Below are 23,174 nucleotides of genomic sequence, written 5' to 3'. Positions count from 1 at the left end.
CATAGAACTTAATTCCAGCTTATCACTGCATGATTTATTTTCTTATTCATCTGGCTTTTCATCTGTGCTAAAGGTGCTAATGAGGGCAGGGAGTTGGCATCATAAATGCCACTATTGCCTGGCACATGGTAGGTCCACAGTGAATACTTGTTGAATAAATGAATTATCAGGGTAACCAAGCAAAGCAGAAAACAATTTCATTTTGCATATGGCAAAATTTATCCTAAAAAACATTACTACTTGCTCACAATTGCACAACTTGTAATGGTCCAAATCCTGTTTCAAACGTAGGATTTTTATGGGCACCAGAGCCAATTTTTATCCACAGAACAAATCCACCAGAGACCTGCATGCTGGGGCCAAGATGCAGTGAAGCATGTGAATGACGGTCAGAGCTTTTCCTATGAGGCCAAGTCAGAAAGCCAGCCAGTAAGATGGCACCCTTGGTGTTATGGACTGACCACAGGTGGTGGAGAGAAGTTCAAAGATGGCACCCTAGGTGTTACGGACTGATCACAGGTGGTGGAGAGAAGTTCAAAGGTGGCACCTTGGTGTTATGGACTGATCCTAGGTGGTAGAGAGAAGTTCAAAGGTGGCACCCCTTGGTGTTATGGACTGATCCTAGGTGGTAGAGAGAAGTTCAAAGATGGCACCCCTTGGTGTTATGTACTGATCACAGGAGGTGGAGAGAAGTTCAAAGGTGGCACCCTTGGTGTTATGTACTGATCACAGGAGGTGGAGAGAAGTTCAAAGATGGCACCCTTGGTGTTATGTACTGATCACAGGTGGTGGAGAGAAGTTCAAAGGTGGCACCTTTGGTGTTACAGACTGATCACAGGTGGTGGAGAGAAGTTCAAAGATGGCACCCTTGGTGTTACGGACTGATCACAGGTGGTGGAGAGAAGTTCAAAGATGGCACCCTTGGTGTTACGGACTGATCACAGGAGGTGGAGAGAAGTTCAAAGGTGGCACCCTTGGTGTTACAGACTGATCACAGGAGGTGGAGAGAAGTTCAAAGGTGGCACCCTTGGTGTTACAGACTGATCATAGATGGTGGAGAGAAGTTCAAAGGTGGCACCCTTGGTGTTACAGACTGATCACAGATGGTGAAGAGAAGTTCAAAGGTGGCACCCTTGGTGTTACAGACTGATCACAGATGGTGAAGAGAAGTTCAAAGGTGGCACCCTTGGTGTTACGGACTGATCACAGATGGTGGAGAGAAGTTCAAAGGTGGAACCCTTGGTGTTACAGACTGATCACAGGAGGTGGAGAGAAGTTCAAAGGTGGAACCCTTGGTGTTACAGACTGATCACAGATGGTGAAGAGAAGTTCAAAGGTGGAACCCTTGGTGTTACAGACTGATCACAGGAGGTGGAGAGAAGTTCAAAGGTGGAACCCTTGGTGTTACGGACTGATCACAGGTGGTGGAGAGAAGTTCAAAGATGGCACCCTTGGTGTTACGGACTGATCACAGGAGGTGGAGAGAAGTTCAAAGGTGGAACCCTTGGTGTTACAGACTGATCACAGATGGTGAAGAGAAGTTCAAAGGTGGAACCCTTGGTGTTACAGACTGATCACAGATGGTAGAGAGAAGTTCAAAGGTGGAACCCTTGGTGTTACAGACTGATCACAGATGGTAGAGAGAAGTTCAAAGGTGGAACCCTTGGTGTTACAGACTGATCACAGATGGTAGAGAGAAGTTCAAAGGTGGCACTCTTGGTGTTACGGACTGATCACAGATGGTGAAGAGAAGTTCAAAGGTGGCACCCTTGGTGTTATGGACTGATCACAGGAGGTGGAGAGAAATTCAAAGATGGCACCCTTGGTGTTATGGACTGACCATAGGTGGTGGAGAGAAGTTCACTGAGAACTGGAGTGAAATATGGTACACCAGAGATTTGGAGGGACAATAGGAAGTCAAAAGGAAGCAGTTTTCCTACTGGACATCCCCACCAATACCTTTAATATTCACGAAACCACCCCTTCCATACTGCCCCATCACCGTCACGCTCACGTCTCACCTGGGAGTATTTCCCAGAGGCTGGACTCAGATCTACCTACCTAGGAAACAGGTCAGGATTCCTAATCTGTGCTGGAACCATAAACATTCATATTAATGAGTATCCTGGCTGAGTCCCCTGCATATGAACATTTGATCACTATTGACTTAAAACTTGGGGATAAATAATATCAACATGGGACCTACTCATATTAAAGAGCATCCAATGGGGATGATGTGAACACTCCCTGCCCAGGGCCAAAGTGGTTAAGGAAACAAAAATTAATGAACAGGTACATCCAGCTACGGTTTTGTCTGTGCACAGCTCAACACAACCCACATAATATGCCCTGAAATGTTTGCTGTGGTTTCTCTTTGGTCATCATGAAATTTCCTATGAAAATACTCACTAGGAATGAATCTTTAAATAACTACATGCTGATTACCTGCAGTGTGAATGATAACAAATAAACCTGGTTTGTTACTAATTAGTGAGTAATTGGAATGAAATTTTATTTTTAACTTTTCTGACTACTCTGGGTGTTGATTTTTTTTAATTTGATTTAATAGTATTAAATTACTAAGGAGACAGGATGACAGATTTCTGGGCAGGCTCTTCACATTAAATCTCAAAATTATATGTGAAAATAAAGCCTGGTGTGGTGGTGCATGCCTTTAATCCCAGCACTCGAGAGGCAGAGGTATGAGGATCACCGTGTGTTCAAAGGCACCCTGAGACTACATGGTGAATTTCAGGTCAGCCTGGGCAAGAGTGAGACCCTTGAAAAACAAAACAAAACAAAAAATTATATGTGCAAATAGTAATACCAGGCATGAGAGATGGCTTCGTGGTTAAGGTGTTTGCCTGCAAAGCCTAAGGACCCATGGTCTACTCTCCAGATCCCACGTAAGCCAGACGCACAGTGACACAAGCGTGCAAAGTCTCACGTGTGCAAAAGGGTCGTCGACTTTGATTGCAGTGGCTGGAGGCCCCAGTGCATCAATTCTCTCTCTCATTCTTTCTCCCCCCCCATCTCTCTCTCTCTCTCTCTATCTCTATCTCTCTCTCTCTTGTAAAAGAAAGAAAAAGGCAGTCTGTTGGGCTTGCCTCAAAAAAACAAGAAAATTAAGACTTCCTCCTGTTTTGTTTTGTTTTGTCTTGTTTTCAGAACTAAATCAGATAGCGCAGAAAATGCACCATCTTTTAAATACTATAGAAACTCCATGAATGAGAGCAGTTATCACTAATCACTATACTTCAAATCCTCCAACACATACCTGATCTATATATGAAGAGAAGGCTTGGGGAGATGGCTAAGCGGTTAAGCGCTTGCCTGTGAAGCCTAAGGACCCCAGTTCAAGGCTCGATTCCCCAGGACCCACGTTAGCCAGATGCACAAGGGGGCGCACGTGTCTGGAGTTCATTTGCAGTGGCTGGAGACCCTGGCGCACGCACTCTCCTCTCTTTCTCTCTCTCTCTCTGCCTCTTTCTCTGTCTGTTGCTCTCAAATAAATAAATAAAAATAAACAACAAAATAAATTTTAAGAAAAAAAAAAAAAGAAGGCTGTGGCACTGGCTCAGCCCATAAAGGTGCATGCTTGCAAGCCCACTGTAGTGGCTTAAATGTAAAAAAAAAAAAAAAAAAAAAAAAAAAGCTCCCAGAGCCTCAGGTGTTTTGTGATTAAGCTTCCTAGTTAGTCCCCAGCTGGGGAAGCCTTTGGGAGGTAGAGCCTTACTGAAGGTATGTTGCTGGGGGCGGAACTTGAGGTGTTTTATTCTGGACAACTAGGTGTTAAAAGCTAGCTCGTGTGCACGCCTTTACTCCTCGCACTGAGCAGGCCGAGGTAAGAGGATCACTGTGAGTTTCGGGACAGCCCAGGACTACAGAGTGAATGCCAGGTCAGCCTGCCAAGCCTGAAAGCGTGACAACCTGTGTTTCATTCCCCAGCATCCATATAAAGCCAGATGCACAAAGTGGCACCTGTGTTTGGAGTTCATTTGCATTGGCAGGAGGGACCTCATGCACCCATTCTTGGCTCCGTTCTGTCAGTCTCTTTCTCTCTCTCTTCTTACTCTCTCTCTCCCATAAATAAAATAATTTTTTGTAGTTTTTTGTTTGCTTGTTTTTCGAGGTAAGGTCTTGCTCTAGCCCAGGCTGACCTGGAATTCACTATGTACTCTCAGGGTGGCCTCAAAGTCACAGATATCCTCCTACCTCTGCCTCCTGAGTGCTGGGATTAAAGGTGTGTGCCACCATGTCTGGCCAATAAATATTTTTTTTAAATATGTTTATAGGGTAAGTGTGATGACACACACCTTTAGTCCTAGCATTTGGGAGGTACAGGTAGAATGACTGCTGTGAGTTCAAGGCTAACCTGAGACGATATAGTCAATTACAAGTATGTGTGTGTGTGTGTGTGTGTGTGTGTGTGTTTATAAGGAAAGGAAGCAAAGCTTTTCATGTTTTCAATGCTCCTACTTCTCTCAGATATGTCTTAAGATAAATATTATATAAATAAATATGGAAATATTATATTTTGGATAAACAGGTTCTTACAAGTATACTTTTGCACTGTTTGGCACTCTATTATTGTGCAAATAGTTTAAGCCATTAATACACACATAGTTATCTTCCCAGCTTCCCTTCGGTATTACTTCTCTCTGTGCTGTGACTGAATTCCTGCCATGAAGAGAGGACGGGCATGCTCTGTCTGGTGATCTGAGGGCACAGAAGAGCGTGGTGGGAAAGGCTGGTGGTGGAAATGGCTCTCCGCGGTGGCATCAGGAGCTTGGCACCTCTCACGCACATCTCCTGGGAGCGCGAAGCACAGAAACAGATGCCCGTCCTCTGCTGGCTGTTTCCCTTTTTATGCAGCGCAGGACCACAGCCCACTGGATGGTGCCGCCCACCTTCCTGGCAGATTTTCTCCTCTCATTGAATCCTCTCTGAAAATAGCATCCAGACACACCAGAGATATACATCACTAATGCCCTTAGGTTTTTCTTTTTCATTTCTTTTTTCTTTTTTTGTTTGTTTGTTTTTTTAAGGCTGAGTCTCACTCAAGACCAGGCTGACCAAAAATTCACCCTATAGCCTCAGGTTGTGCTCAGACTCACAACGACCCTCCTATCTCAACCTCCTGAGTGTTAGGACACCTTGACCTGGGTGGTCCTTAATCCAGACAGATTGGCAATCTACATTAACTATCAAATTAGCCATAACATCCTCCAAGTAGTAGAGCCATTTTGGACTCCAGGTCTGACCCTGACCTGTCCCTCCTAAGATGTTATGCTTATCTCTTGAAGCGTGTGACTTGATTAGTTCCTTCCTCTATCCACATGCCAAACTTGCCTCCGTCTAGTTATTCACAGGTTATCAAAAAGGAGTACTAAGGGCTGGAGAGATGGCTCAGCAGTTAAGATGTTTGCCTGTGAAGCCTAAGGACCTATGTTCAACTCTCTAGATCCCACATTAGCCAGACGCACAAAGGTGAGGCAAGTGTTTGGGCTGGAGAGATGGCTTAGCGGTTAAACGCTTGCCTATGAAGCCTAAGGACCCCGGTTCGAGGCTCGGTTCCCCAGGTCCCACGTTAGCCAGATGCACAAGGGGGCGCATGCGTCTGGAGTTCGTTTGCAGAGGCTGGAAGCCCTGGCGCGCCTATTCTCCCTCCCTCCCTCTATCTGTCTTTCTCTCTGTGTCTGTCGCTCTCAAATAAATAAAAAAAAGGTGAGGCAAGTGCAAGGTTGCACATGTCCACTAGGTGGTGCAAGCATCTGGTTTGCAATTCAGTGGCTGAGGTCCTGGTGTACCAATTCTCTCTATAAATGTGTGTGTGTGTGTGTGTGTGTGTGTGTGTGTGTGTGTGCACTGGATTCCTAGATATTTTCCTGAAAGTTAAGCTCAACTTCTTTTCACAATAAGCAATAACACAGGAAGCTCACCTCAAAGAGAAGTTGGTCTACTTCTCAAGGGCCTAGATGTTCTTAAATTAAGTCAAGGATTCCAGCGCCACCCACCTGGGTGTTTTGACCTTTTCTGGAGCTGGTTTTGGAATACAGATCTTCAGGATCATGCCATCAGCCTAAGCCCATAATTCCATGAATACATATAGACACCACAACTTGTCTCCCCTCCCCCCATCACCATCTGCTCCCCAGTGTTGCTTGTTCTAGGAGTCACAGAAGGCAATTTTCTCTCAGGCCCTCAGCTACTGTATGCCTGTGAAAGAGATTTATAATAGCCTAGAGACAAAATCTCCAAAATGAATGCATACCTATCTTTGTTGCATAGATCTTCTCCCCTCCCCTCCATTTCCAACAGCAAACAAAGATAACCCTATTCAATTATGCAGAGCATCACTCTGATTCCTGCTCTAAGCGCACCATATGAGTTAATTACAACAGAGAAGATGAGCTGGGGAGATGGCTTAGTGGGTAAAGTACATGCAACATAAGGATAAAGACCAGAGTTTGAATCCCCCCCCCCCCGACCTCCAGCACCTCTGTGGAAGCCAGGCATGGCGGCACACTCCTATAATTCCAGCGCTGGACAAGTGGAGACACAGTATAGTCTAGTCAAATCTGTGAGCTCCAGTTTCAGTGTGAGACCCTTCCATCTCACAAAGATAAGGCGAGGGGCTGGAGAGATGGTTTAGCAGTAAAGGGTTGCCTGTGAAGCCTAAGGACCTAGGTTCAATTCCACAGAGCCCACATAAGCCAGATGCACATGGTGGCACATGCGTCTGGAGTTCATTTGCAGTGGCTAGAGACTCTGGTGGTCCTGTTCTCTCTCTGTGTCTCTCTTCTCTCTCTTCTCTCTATCTTTCTCTGCTTGTAAATAAATAATAAGTAGAAATATCTTTTTTTGAAAGATAAGGTGAGAAACATCAACACCTGGCCTCCACATACACATGCACACACCCACACATACATGTAAGCCCATAGACATAAAAACGTGCAAATACACACATGAAAAAAAAAGGAGATGTAAGTTTTATGCCAGTATAACAGCATACACATTGTACTGTTTGCCTTTTGGGAGGATCATGTTGAACTACAAAGTAGAAGTTTAACACTAAAAATTGCCTTAAATATTAAATTGGGAAACAATATTTTCTGAAACTTAGTAACATCTACTATTTGAGCTCTAGTCATCTTTCCAAGAAAACTTGCAAAGTAACCATATTGATCAGATCTCCTGTTTGCAGATAGTAGGAAACTTGCCCTCGACTCACCTAGGCAGGAAGCAAGCAGGCTTTTTTTTTTTTTTAGAGACATTAGAAACAAATAAGGAAACAGTCAGAAATGTATTCCCAAATCATGCAATTCCCACTGAAAATTCCCATGCAGCACCCCAAGCAACAGAACAGTGAACCTCCCGTCTTGCAGGCCTGGGCTGCCGTCTGTCTGCTTCTCACTCACCCTTCCCGCCTTCCTTCCCATCGTCGCCTCCCTCAGAAGCATCTGGTCCTTCCTTCTCCTCCATACCAGCTTCCCACGCAAATCTGGCCTGAACGCATATATGGTGTGTGGTGCCATTTTCAGGTCATGGGCTGGATTCATTCATTTTGCATAACTGAGAGTAAAATATCTAACAGGACAATGTAAAGGGGGCGTTCATTGTTTTCGCTCTTGGTTTCAGAGTGTTCTGTCCACCGTGATGAGGAGGGCATTGTGCTACAGAGCAGCCGTAGCCACAACACACCAGAAACCAACACACAGAAAGCGGGCCAAGACAAGATCTAGCCCCAAGGGCAGACCCCCAGTCACACACTTCCTGTTACCTCTCTCTACTCCCCGGTAATGCCATCATATTATGACTCCATCCAGGGAGTCATCCGTTGATGAGATCAAAGCCCTAGGGATCAAATCATCACAGACATACCCAGAGGTTGCAGTTGCATAATCACCTGGGCGTCTCTGAGTTCAATTAAGTTGACAATTGAAATGAACCATCCCAGCCGGGCATGGTGGCACACGCCTTTAATGCCAGCACTCGGGAGGCAGAGGTAGCTGGATGCTACCCTGAGACTACACAGTGAATTCCAGGTCATCCTGGGTTAGAGTGCAACCCTCCCTCGAAAAGCGAAAACAAAAGAGAAATTAACCATCACAGGGGCTTGTCACTTCCACGCAAGCAACATGGGACACTGGGTGTGTGTCTGGAGTGTCCTGCTCTAGAGTGGGAATCAGTATCCGCCTCATAGTGTGGGGAATTCCCTGAGGTTGTAGAGGATGATGCTAGACATCAAAACAAATACCAAACTATTAGGAATTACAGAGCACCAGACATGGGGTACCGCACCAGACATTTGACTTCTTTTCAGAAGCCATTTCCTCCAAGTGCTGTGATTTCTTTTTCCTGCCTGCTATGGCCCTGCTTGGGCCTTAAACACCAACATGGAGAAAATAAAAATGGACTATTTCTGATGAGTCACCAAGGAACGGGCAGCTCTCTGTGTCCCAGCTTCACCCACAATGCCCCCTCCGCCCCGACACACGCACCCCACCATGCTTCTTGCACGTTGCATACACTGATGTCTTTCCAGAATGTGACACGTGGGTGTGCAGTGTACAGATTCCAAACTGAACTCCGAATATGTCAAAGCTAAAGAAACTCCAAGGGGTGTGATAGCTCAGTGAGGAGAAAATAATAACTCTAAAGCCTTATACGTCATGATATATAATTATTTACTGTAGATCAAAGAATGGCTCAGTGCTGGAGACCAGAGCTTATGGCTCCCAAGCATAAATCCTGAAGGCTAGATTTATACATATTTTATTTATTTATTTAAAGCGAGAAGCAGATAGAAAGAGAATGAGCAAACCAGGGCCACTAACCACTGAAAATGAACTCCAGATGCATGTGCCACCTTATGCATCTAACTTGACGTGGGTACTGGGGAATTGAACCTGGATCTTTAGGTTCCGCAGGCAAGCACCTTAACCTCTGAGCCATCTCTCCAGCTCCAAGGCTAGATTGTTTCCATTGTTTAAACAGATAAGCCCTCTGTCTGCCTAACACGTGGCCTCACCTTCTTTCCCAGTGAGTAATCCTGTACTACAGAGGCAATAAAGGGCTACACTAACATGTCCAGATATGAGGTTATGTGCATTGGTTTTCCTGAGGGCAACAAAAGGACTGGGTGTAGTCACTGGGTGCATCCACAGCCATGGATAATGGAGGGGGGAAAAGCAAAAACAAAAACAAAAAGACATAAAAGCAGAAGAAGGATTCAATGGAAAGAAAAAGGGGTTCATTGGAAGGACAGCAGGAGATAGGTGGCAGGAGAAAAGGGAAAGGAGGAAACTATGATCTAAATACATTATATACATGTATAAAAATCAGTAATGGGCTGAAGAGATTGCTTAGTGGTTAAGGAGCTTGCCTGCGAAGCTTAAGATCCCAGGATTGATTCTCCAGGACCCACGTAAGCCAGATGCACGAGGTGGCACATGTGTCTGGAGTTCATTTGCAGTGGCTGGAGGCCCTGGAGCACCCATTGTCTCTTTCTCAAATAAATAAATAAATAAAATATTTTTTTAATGTCAGTAAAGGGCTGGAGAGATGGCTTAGCAGTTAAGGCACTTGCCTGCAAAGCCAAAGGACCTCCGTTTGATTCTCAGGACCCATGTAAGCCGGATGCACAAGGTGGCACACGCATCTGGAGTTTATTTGCAGTGGTTAGAGGACATTTCTCTCTCTCTCTCTCTCTATCTCTCTCTCTCTCTCTCTCTCTCTCTCTCTTTCTCCCTCTCCTGTGTCTTTCTCTCTCTCTGAAATAAATAAATAAAAATAAAATATGTTTTTAAGGTGTCAGTAAAAGAAACTAATGAATAAATAGGCAAAAAGACAAGAGAAAAATTGTGCAGAAATGGGTATGGTCAAACACCACAAAAGCAGGAAGAAGGAGAAATCTCTAATGCCTTTGCCAGGGGTGATGGGTCCCTAACTGAACTGGATTTGGGGACCTCCTGAAAGCCTGGCTGCGCCAGAAGCAGCAAGGGTGGAGGGGGGTGAACTAAATATTTTCACGCATCACACTAAGTGGGACTGAAATGTTTTCACATATTAGCACCATGCTAAGTGAGGAGTTATATTGCTCTGAAACAGCCAGTGTTCCATGTCGCACTTTCACAGGATGCTCTTCAGGATAGACAGTTACCTTCTGCGTCAGAGGACAGGAGCACGGGCTAAGTGTGGCACGAGGTGCCTTCGGTATCCCGTCCTGCCCGCCCAGGAAGGCTTCCCGTGCACAGAGCTCACTTGAGCAGCAGCGCCGGTCCAGTGAGGTGATGCCTCTGGCAGATGCTGCTTGGGAGGCGGGCTAGAGCGCATGGCAGGTTTCTCGAGCATCCTTTTCAAGCAAGAACGCTGTCTCACTTCACTGGACCTAGAGGCCATTAATCTATCAGATCTCGGAGTGCTGACTGAATTCATTGGTTAGTTGATTAAGAGTAAAAGTCAGGCTGAGCGTAGTGGTGCACGCCTTTAACCCCAGCACTTGGGAGGCAGAGGTAGGAGGGTGGCTGTGAGTTCGAGGCCACCCTGAGACTACCTAGTTTATTCCAGACCAGCCTGGGCTACAGAGAAATGGTACCTTGAAAACCCCAAAATTAAAAATTAAAAATCAGGAGCTAGGGACATCGCTGCATGGATACAGTACTTGCTGGGCAAGCACAAAAGCCTAAGGTAGGGTCCCCAGCACCCACGCAAATGCCAGGTGGGTGCAGCTACATGTGCCTAGGATCCCAGCATTTGGGAGGTGGAATTGGGATTCCCTGGGCAAACTGGCTGTCTAGACTCACTGAATAGGCAACCTCTGGGTTCAAAAGAGAGACCCTGCCTCAGTAAATAACGTGAAAAGCAGTGGAGGAAGACACCCCAACATCATCCACTGGCCTCCACATGTATACACACACATGTATGTGAGCCCACATACATGCAAACACACATGAACACATGCACACACACCATGCGCACAAAGTAAAATAAATAAAACGAGGAACAAAAAGAAAAAGAAAAAGAAAGAAAAAAATCAAAACGTGAGAAAACTGACCTCTACTGGGTAGCTTTCGTTTGAAGTCCCCACTTGAATGATTTTGATTGGCATATGGTCAAGAGACTTTTGATAGAGATGTGTGTCATTATGTCACTTTGTAGAGAAAGAACCATCCATCCCACAATGTTTGAACATCTACTGGGATTAAGCGTGTATGTGTGGAACTGGTTGTAGCAGCCAAAACTTACTCCATTTATACAAAGAGGAACCTTAGTCTTCTATGGTCCTCTGTTCTTTTTATCTTAAGTCTTCCAACTTTTTTAAATATTGTAATTGACTTATTTGAGAGAGAGAATGGGTGTGCCAGAGCCTCCACCCACTGCAAACAAACTCCAGATGCACATACCACCTCGTGCATCTGGCTTACAAGGGTAGTGGGGAATCGGACCTGGGTCCTTAGGTTTCAAAGGCAATTGCCTCAACTGCTAAGCCATTTCTCCAGCTCTAGCCTACTGTTCCTAACACAACTGACCTTTGAACAGGTCATTTCCTAAGCATTATCAACCGCTCACTGCATGCAGTCAAGCCTGTTTGAGTATTTGAGTATCTGTGCCAAGCACTGGATGTTCAAACATGGGAAGAAAAAAAAAAAAAAACAATAAACATCTCTTTCCAGCTAAAGCTCACACAAGCAAAAGAAGGAAAGTCAGGCATGATTGAAAGATAAACTAGACCACCTCGTCCAAACACCCCCCAGAGCCATTCAGGATCCCGTGATAATGTGATGATCTTTTGTGAGTCTCTCTGTTTTCACTACTTGCTTCTATTTCTCTTTTCCAGTCAAAATTAATTGCTCTGCTGTTCTTCCCTAAAATATACCCCAAAGCGTTTTTACTGCTATGATCAAGATTTCTAAGAGCAATGGCACTTTTCTGAAAATGCTAGATATTTCTCATTCTAGACACCTACAACTTCAAAGACCTGAAAACCCTCCCCGGGGATTTAATGTAACATATGGAAGGCGCCACACCTATGTTTGACCAACAGCTTTAGAGGCAGCCAAAGCTGCGTAGCCACCACCTATTACAGAGAGACAGAGGACGCTGAAGGGACATGCAGCAAGTTTGAGGAAAACAGAACTGAGGTGGAATTTCAAACAAACTTTCCGACAAGGTGACATTAGGCAAGTTCCTGATGTGTTCAAAAGGCGTTTTTTTTTTTTTTCTAATTTTGGGGGGCTTGTTAAATATTTAGCCTAGGGCTTTGTACATGCTAGGCAAGCACCAGCTGGATACCCACCCACCAATCCTAGTTTCCTAATGTTAAAATATATATGCCCTGCCCCGTGGCCATAAAGAGTGGAAAAATATTCGTAATCTGCCTCACATATAATGGGTCCTTTATATTACCATGTTATTCCTAGCTCAGTTACTTCTAGGAATTAAATTATTAGCTACAACTTGGATACTTACCTTCCAATAAAATAAGCACTTTCAAAATCTGGTTAAATCTTGAAAACCTAAGATAAAATAGTTTTGTTTTTCAAATGACTATATGCCCTGTAGCTTAAAAGTCCACACTTCTCTTGTGAAGCCTACAGATCCAGGTTCGATTCTCCAGGTCCCACGTAATCCAGATGCATATACTGTGTGGCACAGGCATCTGGAGTTCACTGGCAGTGGCTAGAGCCCCTGGCACACCCATTCTTTCTCTCTCTCTCTCTCTCTCTAATAAATAAATAAGTAAAAATAAAAATCTTTTTTTTTAAGTCTACAATTGTTCGCCTCATTTGATCATTAGTGGGAGACTGTCACATTGAGACTCTCCTAGGAGAGCAACGAGTGACGTCACTTCCCCTGACCTCTCAGAGGACTCTGCATTCTGTGGCCCTCACTACGCGTGTTGCGCATGGCTCTTGTTTCTGGCGAACTCCCTCTGCAGAACGTGTGTATGAAAAGCGCACGGGGGAAATGCAAGTCAGTGTGCTGCTCAGCTTTTTTTCTGTCGCTCAACAGATATGTGAGATAATCAATATCTAGAGAGAGAAAGGGGTTGTTTTGGCTGATATTGCTGGAGGTTCCAGCCCAGGAGATTTCAGTTCTGTTGATTTTAGGCCTTTGATGAGTGTGTATGTCCAGGAAGTAGAAGAGAGAAAAGAGGTCAGAGTCCCACAGTCTCCTTTAAGGGAACACCATTAATGATCTCAGTACCTCCCACCACACCCCCAAATCGTAAACCACATATCCCAGATCCATACTATGGTATCCAGAGACCCTTGGGAGGAAAAATTATTTGCAAAATAAAGGCTTTTTTGACCACTTTCAGTTTTCCAAATTCAATTAACAAAAAAAATTATAAATTATCGACATCACTCTGAAGCACAAGGAGAGAACTTGCATATCTAATGAACATATCACCCTTCCCGCTCAGGTCCTAAAGAGTCCATGAACAGATTCTAATACTCCAGGCACCTACATGGCTATATTATTAGTTGACTCATGGTTTAGCTGAAATGGCAAATAAAACATTAAATTTAATTATTTCTACTGAGAAAGCAGTCAACTGAGTGAGCCCATATCAATTAGCACATGCTGCTTAGAAGTTTTGAGTAATAAATGATTGATAGATGATAGATAATTAAAGATGAACAGCAGATAGGCAAGTGACTGATAGATGATAGATTAAACGATTAGTAGAAGATAGTAGATGGATAAATAGATTGGTGAGTTATAGTAGTTAGATAATAGATAAATGATTGGTAGACAATAGATAGAAAATAGATAGTTTCACCGACATGAACATAATTGGAAGCAACTTTTTTTTAATTCTGATTTATATTAGAGACAAAGAGAGGGACAGAAAGAAAGAGAGATTGTGAGAACGAGCACACCAGGGCCTATAGCCACTGCAAACAAACTCCAGATGTATGTGCCACCATGTGCTATCTAGCTTACGTGGGACCTGGAGAATCGAACCTGGGTCCTTAGGCTTCACAGGCATGTGCCTTAACCACTAAGCCATCTCTCCAGCCGCCAGAAGCAACTAATTTTAAAAACAGCACCAAAGACATTTCAAAAACACATAACTCACAACCCCATGGGGAATACCCACAACCCTATTGAGGAGGGTTCCCAGCGGAATGAGGACAGGGACGAGGGAAAAGAGGGTACCAACACATGATGTATCCATACAAAATATGATGTTAATAATAAGGAGCCATGAAAGAAAAAAACAAAGCTATTATTTTAGTGACAACATTTGGAAGCCATTACGTCTTGTTTATCTAGACATGCTAATCTTACTAAAGCGTAGCACTTTCTCAGTAGCTCTCCCCACCGCCTCCCCCACCTCCGTTGGCTACAGCCTCCACATGGTTCAACCCTTTCACCTACCCTTGGTGGCATCAGGCAACTTCATTTTTCACTGGCTAACACTCATCAACCACCAGCTGCACTCAATGGAGGATGAATGAGGAGAAAAAAAAAAAAAGAACAAATTTTGCAAATTAAATGAATTCTTGTGTTTTCCAGAGCTACATAATTTATAACAAAAAATCAATTAGTAAAACTCATTCCTTGAAATACATTTACAGAATACCCCAAGAGTGATAGTTAGAAATAAAAGTTGATGCCTTATAGCATCCAAAGGTCTGTTAATATTCCAAATACCTTGCTGTGGCCCATGCTGATTATCACAAGATTTTTTTTAATGGCTTCATGCATGTGTCTCTTTTCATTGTATTTCCTTACAGCATTCATACCTTTCTAACATGTCCAGTAAGATAAAATAAAAGTTTGTCTGCCAAGAACAAATTCTTTTTTTTTTTTAATTTGTTTTATTTACTTATTTGCAGGCAAAGAGAAATAGAGAAAAGAGAAACAGGCAGAGAGAGAATGAGCACGCCAGGGCCTCTAGTCACTGCAAATGAACTCTAGGTACATGCATCACGTTGTGCATCTGGCTTTATATGGGTCCTGAGGAAGCAAACCCAGGTTGTTAGGCTTTTCAGGCAAGCACCTTAGCTGCTGAGCCATCTCTCCCACCCAAGAACAAAATCTTGCTGGACAATTATTCCCAAGAGACATTTCCTATCAATATAAATGCCAGAAGCATTTTTGTGTTCATCAGGGTGATAAGTTGACTTGTCCAACCAATCATTTCATCTCACTGAGGGAAAAAGTAATGAGCGAGCCAGAGAAACTTGAAAGGGGGTTTGAGAAGTGAAGCTGGTCAGAGAATGGAGGCACTTAAGAAAAGCTCAATTCTCTTGGGCTGGGGGCGTATGTCAGTGGTAGAGCACTTAGCTAGCATACATGAGGAAGGGAATCGAGGAACATAGCTCAGCAGCAGCGCGCTTGGCTAGAATGTGTGAGGTCCTGAGTTACATCTCTACCTAGCACCAGAAAAGAAATGAAAGAATGAAATCAATTGTTTAATTTTGGGGTATGTTATAGCCACTGGCAGGAAAACTGAACACTAAGTAAAGAGATTTCAAAAAGATTAGCTGAACAGCCATCCTCGAACAGAAACTCTGTGAAGACGATGGCTCGTGTGAGAAAGACGGCTCCTAGACGTGAGACCGTCCACCGAGAAAGATGAGGAGGACACAAGACCACAGGCCAGTGTCGGGACAGAGTGAGCAGCATCAGGTATGTTGCTTACACGCCAGAAACGAGTGAAAGTTTCAAAAATGCTAATAAAAATCAACAAAATAAAATGGCTTTTTTTTCTGCTTGAAACAGATGGAGATTAAAGAAGAGGCAAATGCCTAAAAATGAAAAATGACAGAAATTCCAGGCGCTTAGTTTCGGCTTCTTTCTTTCTTGTCAAGGGTGGGGGACTGGTGAAGCAGAAGGGTGAGAATGGACCTCAAAGGCAGAATAGAAGAGATCAAGACTTGGAAAGACCATGCTCCAAAATTCACAGCCAGCCAGCTTAATTCAGCACGCCACATGCTTCTGGACAGGTGAATGCCATTCCAGCTTCCGAAAGAAATCATTGAAGGCGGCATCAGACCCCACTGGAATTTGCACTGAGAAAGCCCATAGAAAAGGAAAGAGATAGAGAGAAGCTAATATTGACTTAGCATGCTTCAAAGATGAGGCATAGGCAAGGGTGAGTTTCATTAATTAAACTCAGAAATTCTATGTTGATTCTAGGCAAGGCAGGAATTGAGAAAAATCACACTGGATCCGCTTGGAGCCAGCATGGATTTGTGATGAACGAGTCAAGCCAGACCTAACTCATTTTCTCTTTTGATAAAACCACTAGAGAAGGAGACAAGAAAAAATGCTGAGGACATATGTGTCTGAATTTCAGCTAGGCATTTGACAGGCTCTCTCTCTTTTTACCCTTGCAGGGAGTACAGTATTTCCCAAATTGGTATCTGTGAAGAACAGACTTCCATAGGATATTCATAGGTATGCAAGGAATATACACAAATACACTGGGAAATGAGTTAAACAAAATACAATTTTCTTCAGGACTTTGACGCATGGTGGCATATATGATCACACGTATGGTGGTTCTCCCAGAAAAAAAAAACTGTGCAGCAAGTCACAAAGTTTCTTAAACAGAGCACCCATTGCCTATGCACAATAATCTTCTAGAAGAAACTTTTAGGAAACACCTTATCGGGATAAGAAATATGTTCCAAAAAAATTATAATAGACCATGTTTTGGTCACTGTTTCACCCATACATGTAAGCAGAATGCCAACCTGACAATAGCAAGGTCTCCAGGGGGGGTGGCACAAGGCGCTGCCCTCAGCACTTCCCCTCACATTGACTTATTTGAAGCTTCTTGGCCTTTTTCAAAATATAGTTAACCAAGCCAGGCATGGTGGCACACGCCTTTAATCCCAGCACTCAGGAGGCAGAAGTAGGAGGATCGCTATGAGTTCAAGGCCAGCCTGAGACTATAGAGTGAATTCCAGGTCAGCCTGGGCTACAGTGAGACCCTACCTCGAAAAACAAAACAAAACCAAAAAAAAAAAAAAAGATAACCAAAATATCTCCTTACAGAATCAAAATCCAAAAATTTTAGTGGGTGCATCCCAGAGTTGATTAGAAGCAGATGAGGTTCAATAATAAAAGTCCCAGGTGTAATGGAGCTTGGAGCTGCAAAATAAGGGTGCAGTGGCGTATGCCTCTAATCCCAGCGCTCAGGAAGCAGTAGCAGGAGGATCACCATGAGTTTGAGGTCATCCTGAGACTACATAGTGAAATCCAGGTCAGCCTGAGCTAGAGTGAGACTATACCTCAGAAAGCCAAAAAGAGAGAGAGAAAGGGAGCAAAAGAGGGAAAGGGAGAAAGAAAGAAAGAAAGAAAGAAAGAAAGAAAGAAAGAAAGAAAGAAAGAAAGAAAGAAAGAAAGAGGAAGGGAATGGAGGAAGGGAGGGAGGGAAGGAGGGAGGGAGGGAGGATGGCAGGAAGAAAGGAAGGAAAAGAGAAGAGCTGATAGTATGATCTATGGAAAACATATTTTGGTGAGAGCTTATTGGAACTCAATAGTGCAGTATAGCTGCAAAACCTTAACATGCCTCTAGACATTAATAAAGGGATAGAGTCCAGAAGGATGTGAACCGCATCTACTGTGACTTGGCAATTGTATTCTTCCAACTTGAGACCAGGCTTCAAAGTCACATGGCCAAGCTACATCACTAAACCATGGATTGGTTAAAAGGGCACGCAATCACATCAGCATGCTTTAAAAATGAGCATAAGTTAAGACTTTGTGGTGACCAGGAAGACTGGGTGGCACAGTGGTAGCCCTCAGATAGATGGGTAAAGTGCCATATGGGTGGGGATGTTGCAGTCAGGCTCACATTGCTGGTAAAAATCACCCAAGCAGGAGCAGCTTGTGGAAAAAAAAAAAAAAGAGAGAGAGAGAGAGAGGTTTATTTTGGCTTACAGACTTCAGGGGAAGCTCCACAATGGCAGAGAAAATGATGGCATGAGCAGAAGGTGGACATCACCTCCTGATCAACATAAGGTGGACAATAGCAACAGGAGAGTGTGCCAAATACTGGCAAAGGGACACTGGCTATAATACCCATAAGCCCGCCCCCAACAATGCACTGCCTCGAGGAGGCTTTAAATTCCAAGTGCCATCAGCTGGGGAGACTAGCATTCGGAACAACTAAGTTTATGGGGGACACCTGAATCAAACCGCCACATTCTGCCCCTGGCCCCCATAAACTAATGACCATACATGATGTAAAATGCAATTCATTCATCCAACTTTAAAAGTCCCCATGGTTTTTATCAATCTTAATGATTTTCATACATCCCCATAGTTCAGGACTTTTAACTAAGCCATAATATCAACCCCCCCCCCAAAAAAATACCCTAAGAGCACAGAACAACAACAACAACAAAAAGATGGTGTTGGGCACAGCAAAGAAACAATCAGCCAGTACAAGATTTAAAACAACCAGGGCAAACATCAAGTCCAACAACTCTATTCAGTGACAAATCTCTAAGTTGGATAATTCTAACCAGTAACAAGTCTGTGGAGTTCCAGTTCCTCCCCTCCAGCTAGGCTACTCACAGTCCTGGAAAACTTCATCGGGGCTGGCAGCTCTCCTTAGCAGCCATCTTGTGGGCCTGGCATCTCCACTGGGTCTCCACTGCAACCCATGGTTCATCCTCATGGCTTCATCGGGTCTCTATTCAGGTGTCCAGCAAACCTGCTTCACACTGCCCATGGCCATTTCCAGAACACAAGACTGTGTTGCAAACTCAATGACCCTTTCTTTCCTGCATTTTTTATATTCCACAAGACCAGGTAGGATGCCAATTTGTTAATCCAGGGGGGGGGAATAATGCAATCTTTGAAGAACAGGACACTCCTTGAGCATTCAGGCCCCTTCAAAAGACTGCATTCTTTCTGCTCTCTCAATGCAGTTCAGCTGGTCAAATCTCAAAGTTACAACTGAACAGTCAAAAGTTTTGGTGCAAAGATTTTTTCTGTGCCAGTACATTTCTACACACTGCAACTCTGTACAAGTTCTCAGGACACAAACTCAACAGCCAGCTTCTCACACCAACTGCTAGCCCAGGCCAAGCAAAGCCCGTTTTAACCCTCATAAGCCAAACCTCACAGTCCATAGTTCTTACTGCATTCAGGTCTTTCAACTCTGACCAGAATAGTCCATCAAGCGGTACTTACAGCACTTCAAGGCATCTCTTGGGCCAAGGTTTCGAATCCTTTCACAATCCTTTTGAAAGTCAGCTCCAAAAGGCCAAAGCCACACAGCCAGGTGTCCAGCAGCAACTGACACCACTCCTCAGGACCAACATTATTGTTGCAGTCAGGTTCACATTGCTGTCAAAGACACTTGAGCAAAAGCAACTTGTGGGGCTGGAGAGATGGCTTAGCGGTTAAGCGCTTGCCTGTGAAGCCTAAGGACCCCGTTCGAGGCTCGGTTCCCCAGGTCCCACGTTAGCCAGATGCACAAGGGGGCGCACGCGTCTGGAGTTCGTTTGCAGAGGCTGGAAGCCCTGGCGCGCCCATTCTCTCTCTCTCCCTCTACCTGTCTTTCTCTCTGTGTCTGTCGCTCTCAAATAAATAAATAAAAAATTAAAAAAAAAAGAACCTTGGGCTCTTTAGAATAGTACCCCCAATGCTACAATTAGAGATTAAACAACAGTTTTTTCTTTATTTTCACTTCATAGACTTTCAATGGGGAAAAAAATAGTTTTCCCTGTTTGTATGAAAAAGTGGATTTGCATGTGAATTAATTTAACAAATCACAGAATAGCTAATGAGAAAAGAGAATGAGTAGCTTGAACTTTATGGAATGACTACGCCATGCAGAGTTACATTATAATTCAAAATAACCAAGAAAAGCTGGGTCACCTAGCCCATAATAATGATAGCAAAAAATAATAACAACAGTAGTAGCAAACACACCATTGCTTGTGCAGAACACGTTATTTCCACAACAGTCCTGATAAAGTTATTGTCTTTTTCCTCATTCTTGCAGAGAGAAATCGGAGGTTGGGTGAGGGAGATATTACCAGGACAGATCCAAGATGGGGCACATATTTAAAGAGAAAAAGAAAAGAACACTACAGACTCCCGATGTTCGGGTTACGGGAGAGCAGACATCTCACATGTTGGTGGTAGGAGTATAAACTGATATAGCATTTCTAGACGGAAATTTGGCAATAAAAAGCCTTAAAAATATCCATTCTCTTCTTCAATCTAGTAATTCCACTTTGGGAACTTTTCCTAAAGGAAAAAAAAAAAGTACTAAGTATATGAACAGAGATTTCTCCACAAGATTATGCACCATGTCGGTGCCTTTAATGAGAAACAAATTGTCTCAGTAAATTATAACTAAAAATACTCAAATGCAATTCAGTCTCTAAAAATGATACAGTAAATATATCTACACATATGCAAAGATATTCCCAATATTTTCTGAGTAAAACAAAAAGCAAGTTTGTTCTGAAAAAAAAAAACCAACAAGAAATATATATATTGAACTGTACGTGATAGCTTAGCTGAGTGGTGATGTTACTGATCAACATCATTTCTTCCCCTGGAAGTTCCTGGGTTCTCGGGTCTTGAGAAAATGCAGAGCCCAGTGCATGGAGGGTGGATTCACACTGTGGTTAAACGTCACCTCTGGAAAAAGCACACCAGTGGTCCAAATCTCCCATTCTACCATGTTACTTTCCAAATGACTTCATTTCCTGGCCTGTTAAACGGATGCAAAAATGGCATTCACCTCATAAGGATGACATAAAAATTAAATGAAGCTAGGCATGGAGACACACGCCTTTAATACCAGCACCCGGGAGGCAGAGGTAGGAGGTTTGCCGTGAGTTCGAGGCCACCCTGAGAACACAGAGTGAATTCCAGATCATCCTGAGCTAGAACAAGAACCTGCCTTAGAAACCCCCCCCCAAAAAAAAAGAAATGAAATAATATATACAAAGTGCTTAAAGTGGTGCTTGTACCCTGGCAAATATCACAAAGAATCAGTACTATTATTAATATCCGTGCTTGTCATATTGAATTCAGCAAAAAATAAAATAAAAATTTAAAAAAACTTGACATCAACCAAGTATTTTCAGAATACAGCATCCTGGATTCTGCATATGCACAATTGTTATGTTTTATGTCTCTGTTAAAATAAATTTAAATTATAGAAGAATAAATAAAACTTTTAAAAGAAGGAAAAAAAAACTCCACTTTGTTACCAAGAGATGGTATAGGCAGTGCACACAGTCATTTCGTCTCAGAGGACACCTGCGTGTTGTGTCTGTGTCTGGTTTTGAGGTATTTTATAGTTACCCAGCTATAATTAACCACACCTTTTCCAGTCAAGAAGCAGCATGCTTAAGGTATGGTAATGAAAACTGTGTGACAGCCAGGCATGGTGGCGCACGCCTTTAATCCCAGCACTCGGGAGGCAGAGGTAGGAGGATCGCCAAGAGATCGAGGCCACCCTGAGACTCCATAGTGAATTCCAGGTCAGCCTGAATGGACTAGAGTGAGACCCTAGCTCAGAACAACAAAAAAAAAAAAAAAAAAAATAGTGTGAGTATAATGGAAATGAAAGGAGAAAAAATTTAAACTTGACAATGGTGGAAATATGATGAAATGTTATATATTTGTGAGACAAACCACTTATGCAGCCTTTGAAAAGAAATGCCCTATCTACCTGATATAATTAGCAGCAATGAGGAGAGGTGACAATGGGCGCAGTGAATGACTTTGAGGACGTGACCAAATAATGAGCAGAAGAGCTGGAGGTCTGGCAACCTAATGGAGTTCACTGAGATGAGTTAGTTATTTAAGACTGTGAACACGGGCTGGAGAGATGGCTTAGCGGTTAAGTGCTTGCCTGTGAAGCCTAAAGACTCCAGTTCAAGGCTTGATTCCCTGGGACCCATGTTAGCCAGGTGCACAAGGGGATGCACGCGTCTGGAGTTCGTTTGCAGTGGCTGGAAGCCCTGGCACGTCCATTCATTCTCTCTCTCTCTCTCTCTCTCTCTCTCTCTCTCTCTCTCTCTCTCTGTCACTCTCAAATAAATAAACAATAATGAAAAAATATATTTTATTTTTATTTATTTACTTGAGAGAGGCAAAGAGGCAGAGCGAGAGAGAGGTAGAGAGAGAATGAGCACGCCAGGGCTTCCAGCCACTGCAAACGAACTCCAGACACATGCGCCCCTTGTGCATCTGGCTAACTTGGATCCTGGGGAATCATCCTTTAGCTTTGCAGGCAAGCACCTAAACTGCTAAGCCATCTTCCCAGCCCCTAAGACCTTCTTAAGAATGTTACTATGGTGGTTAAGGCAGTTGCCGCTGAAGGCTTAGGGTCCACGTTCCATCTCTGTCCAGATCCCACGTAAGCCAGATGCACAAAAGTGAGGCAATCACAAGGTCACACATGCCCATCAGGTGGCACACGCTACTGGAGTTTGATTGCAGCGGCTGAGGCCCTGGCACACCAATTCTCTCTCTCTCTCCCTCTCTCTCTCTCTCTCTCTCTCTCTCTCTCTCTCTCTCCCTCTCTCAAAATAATAAAAAAATTACAAAAATATATATGACTTCCTGTTGACCACAAAGCTAATTCTAAAACCTGTGTTGCCTTTCCTGTTTTTTTTTAAAGGGTTTTTTTTTATTTTTTTATTTTTTAAATTATTTTTATTTATTTATTTATTTGAGAGCGACAGACAGAGAAAGAGGCAGGTAGAGAGAGAGAGAGAGAATGGGCGCGCCAGGGCCTCCAGCCACTGCAGACGAACTCCAGATGCGTGCGCCCCCTTGTGCATCTGGTTAACGTGGGTCCTGGGGAGTTGAGCCTCGAACCGGGGTCCTTAGGCTTCACAGGCAAGTGCTTAACCGCTAAGCCATCTCTCCAGCCCGCCTTTCCTGTTTGAGGAAGCATTGCGTACTGAGCGCGGTGGTTTGAATCAGGTGTCCCCCATAAACTCATGTATTCTGAACGTGAGGTCCCCAGCTGAAGATGTACTGTTGGTGTTTGTTGGGGGAGGAGAGGGGGGAGGCTTACAGATGTTTCAGCCAGCTTCTCTGCACCGGTTTTTGGCACACTCTCCTGATACTGTTGTCCACCTGATGTTGGCCAGGGCCAGGAGGTGATGTCCAGTCTCTGCTCACATCACATTTCCCCTGCCATTATGGAGCTCCCT

Source organism: Jaculus jaculus, chromosome 22 (assembly GCF_020740685.1).
Source record: "Jaculus jaculus isolate mJacJac1 chromosome 22, mJacJac1.mat.Y.cur, whole genome shotgun sequence".
In the NCBI taxonomy this organism is placed as follows: Eukaryota; Metazoa; Chordata; class Mammalia; order Rodentia; family Dipodidae; genus Jaculus; species Jaculus jaculus.
This window is presented reverse-complemented; position numbering follows the sequence as displayed.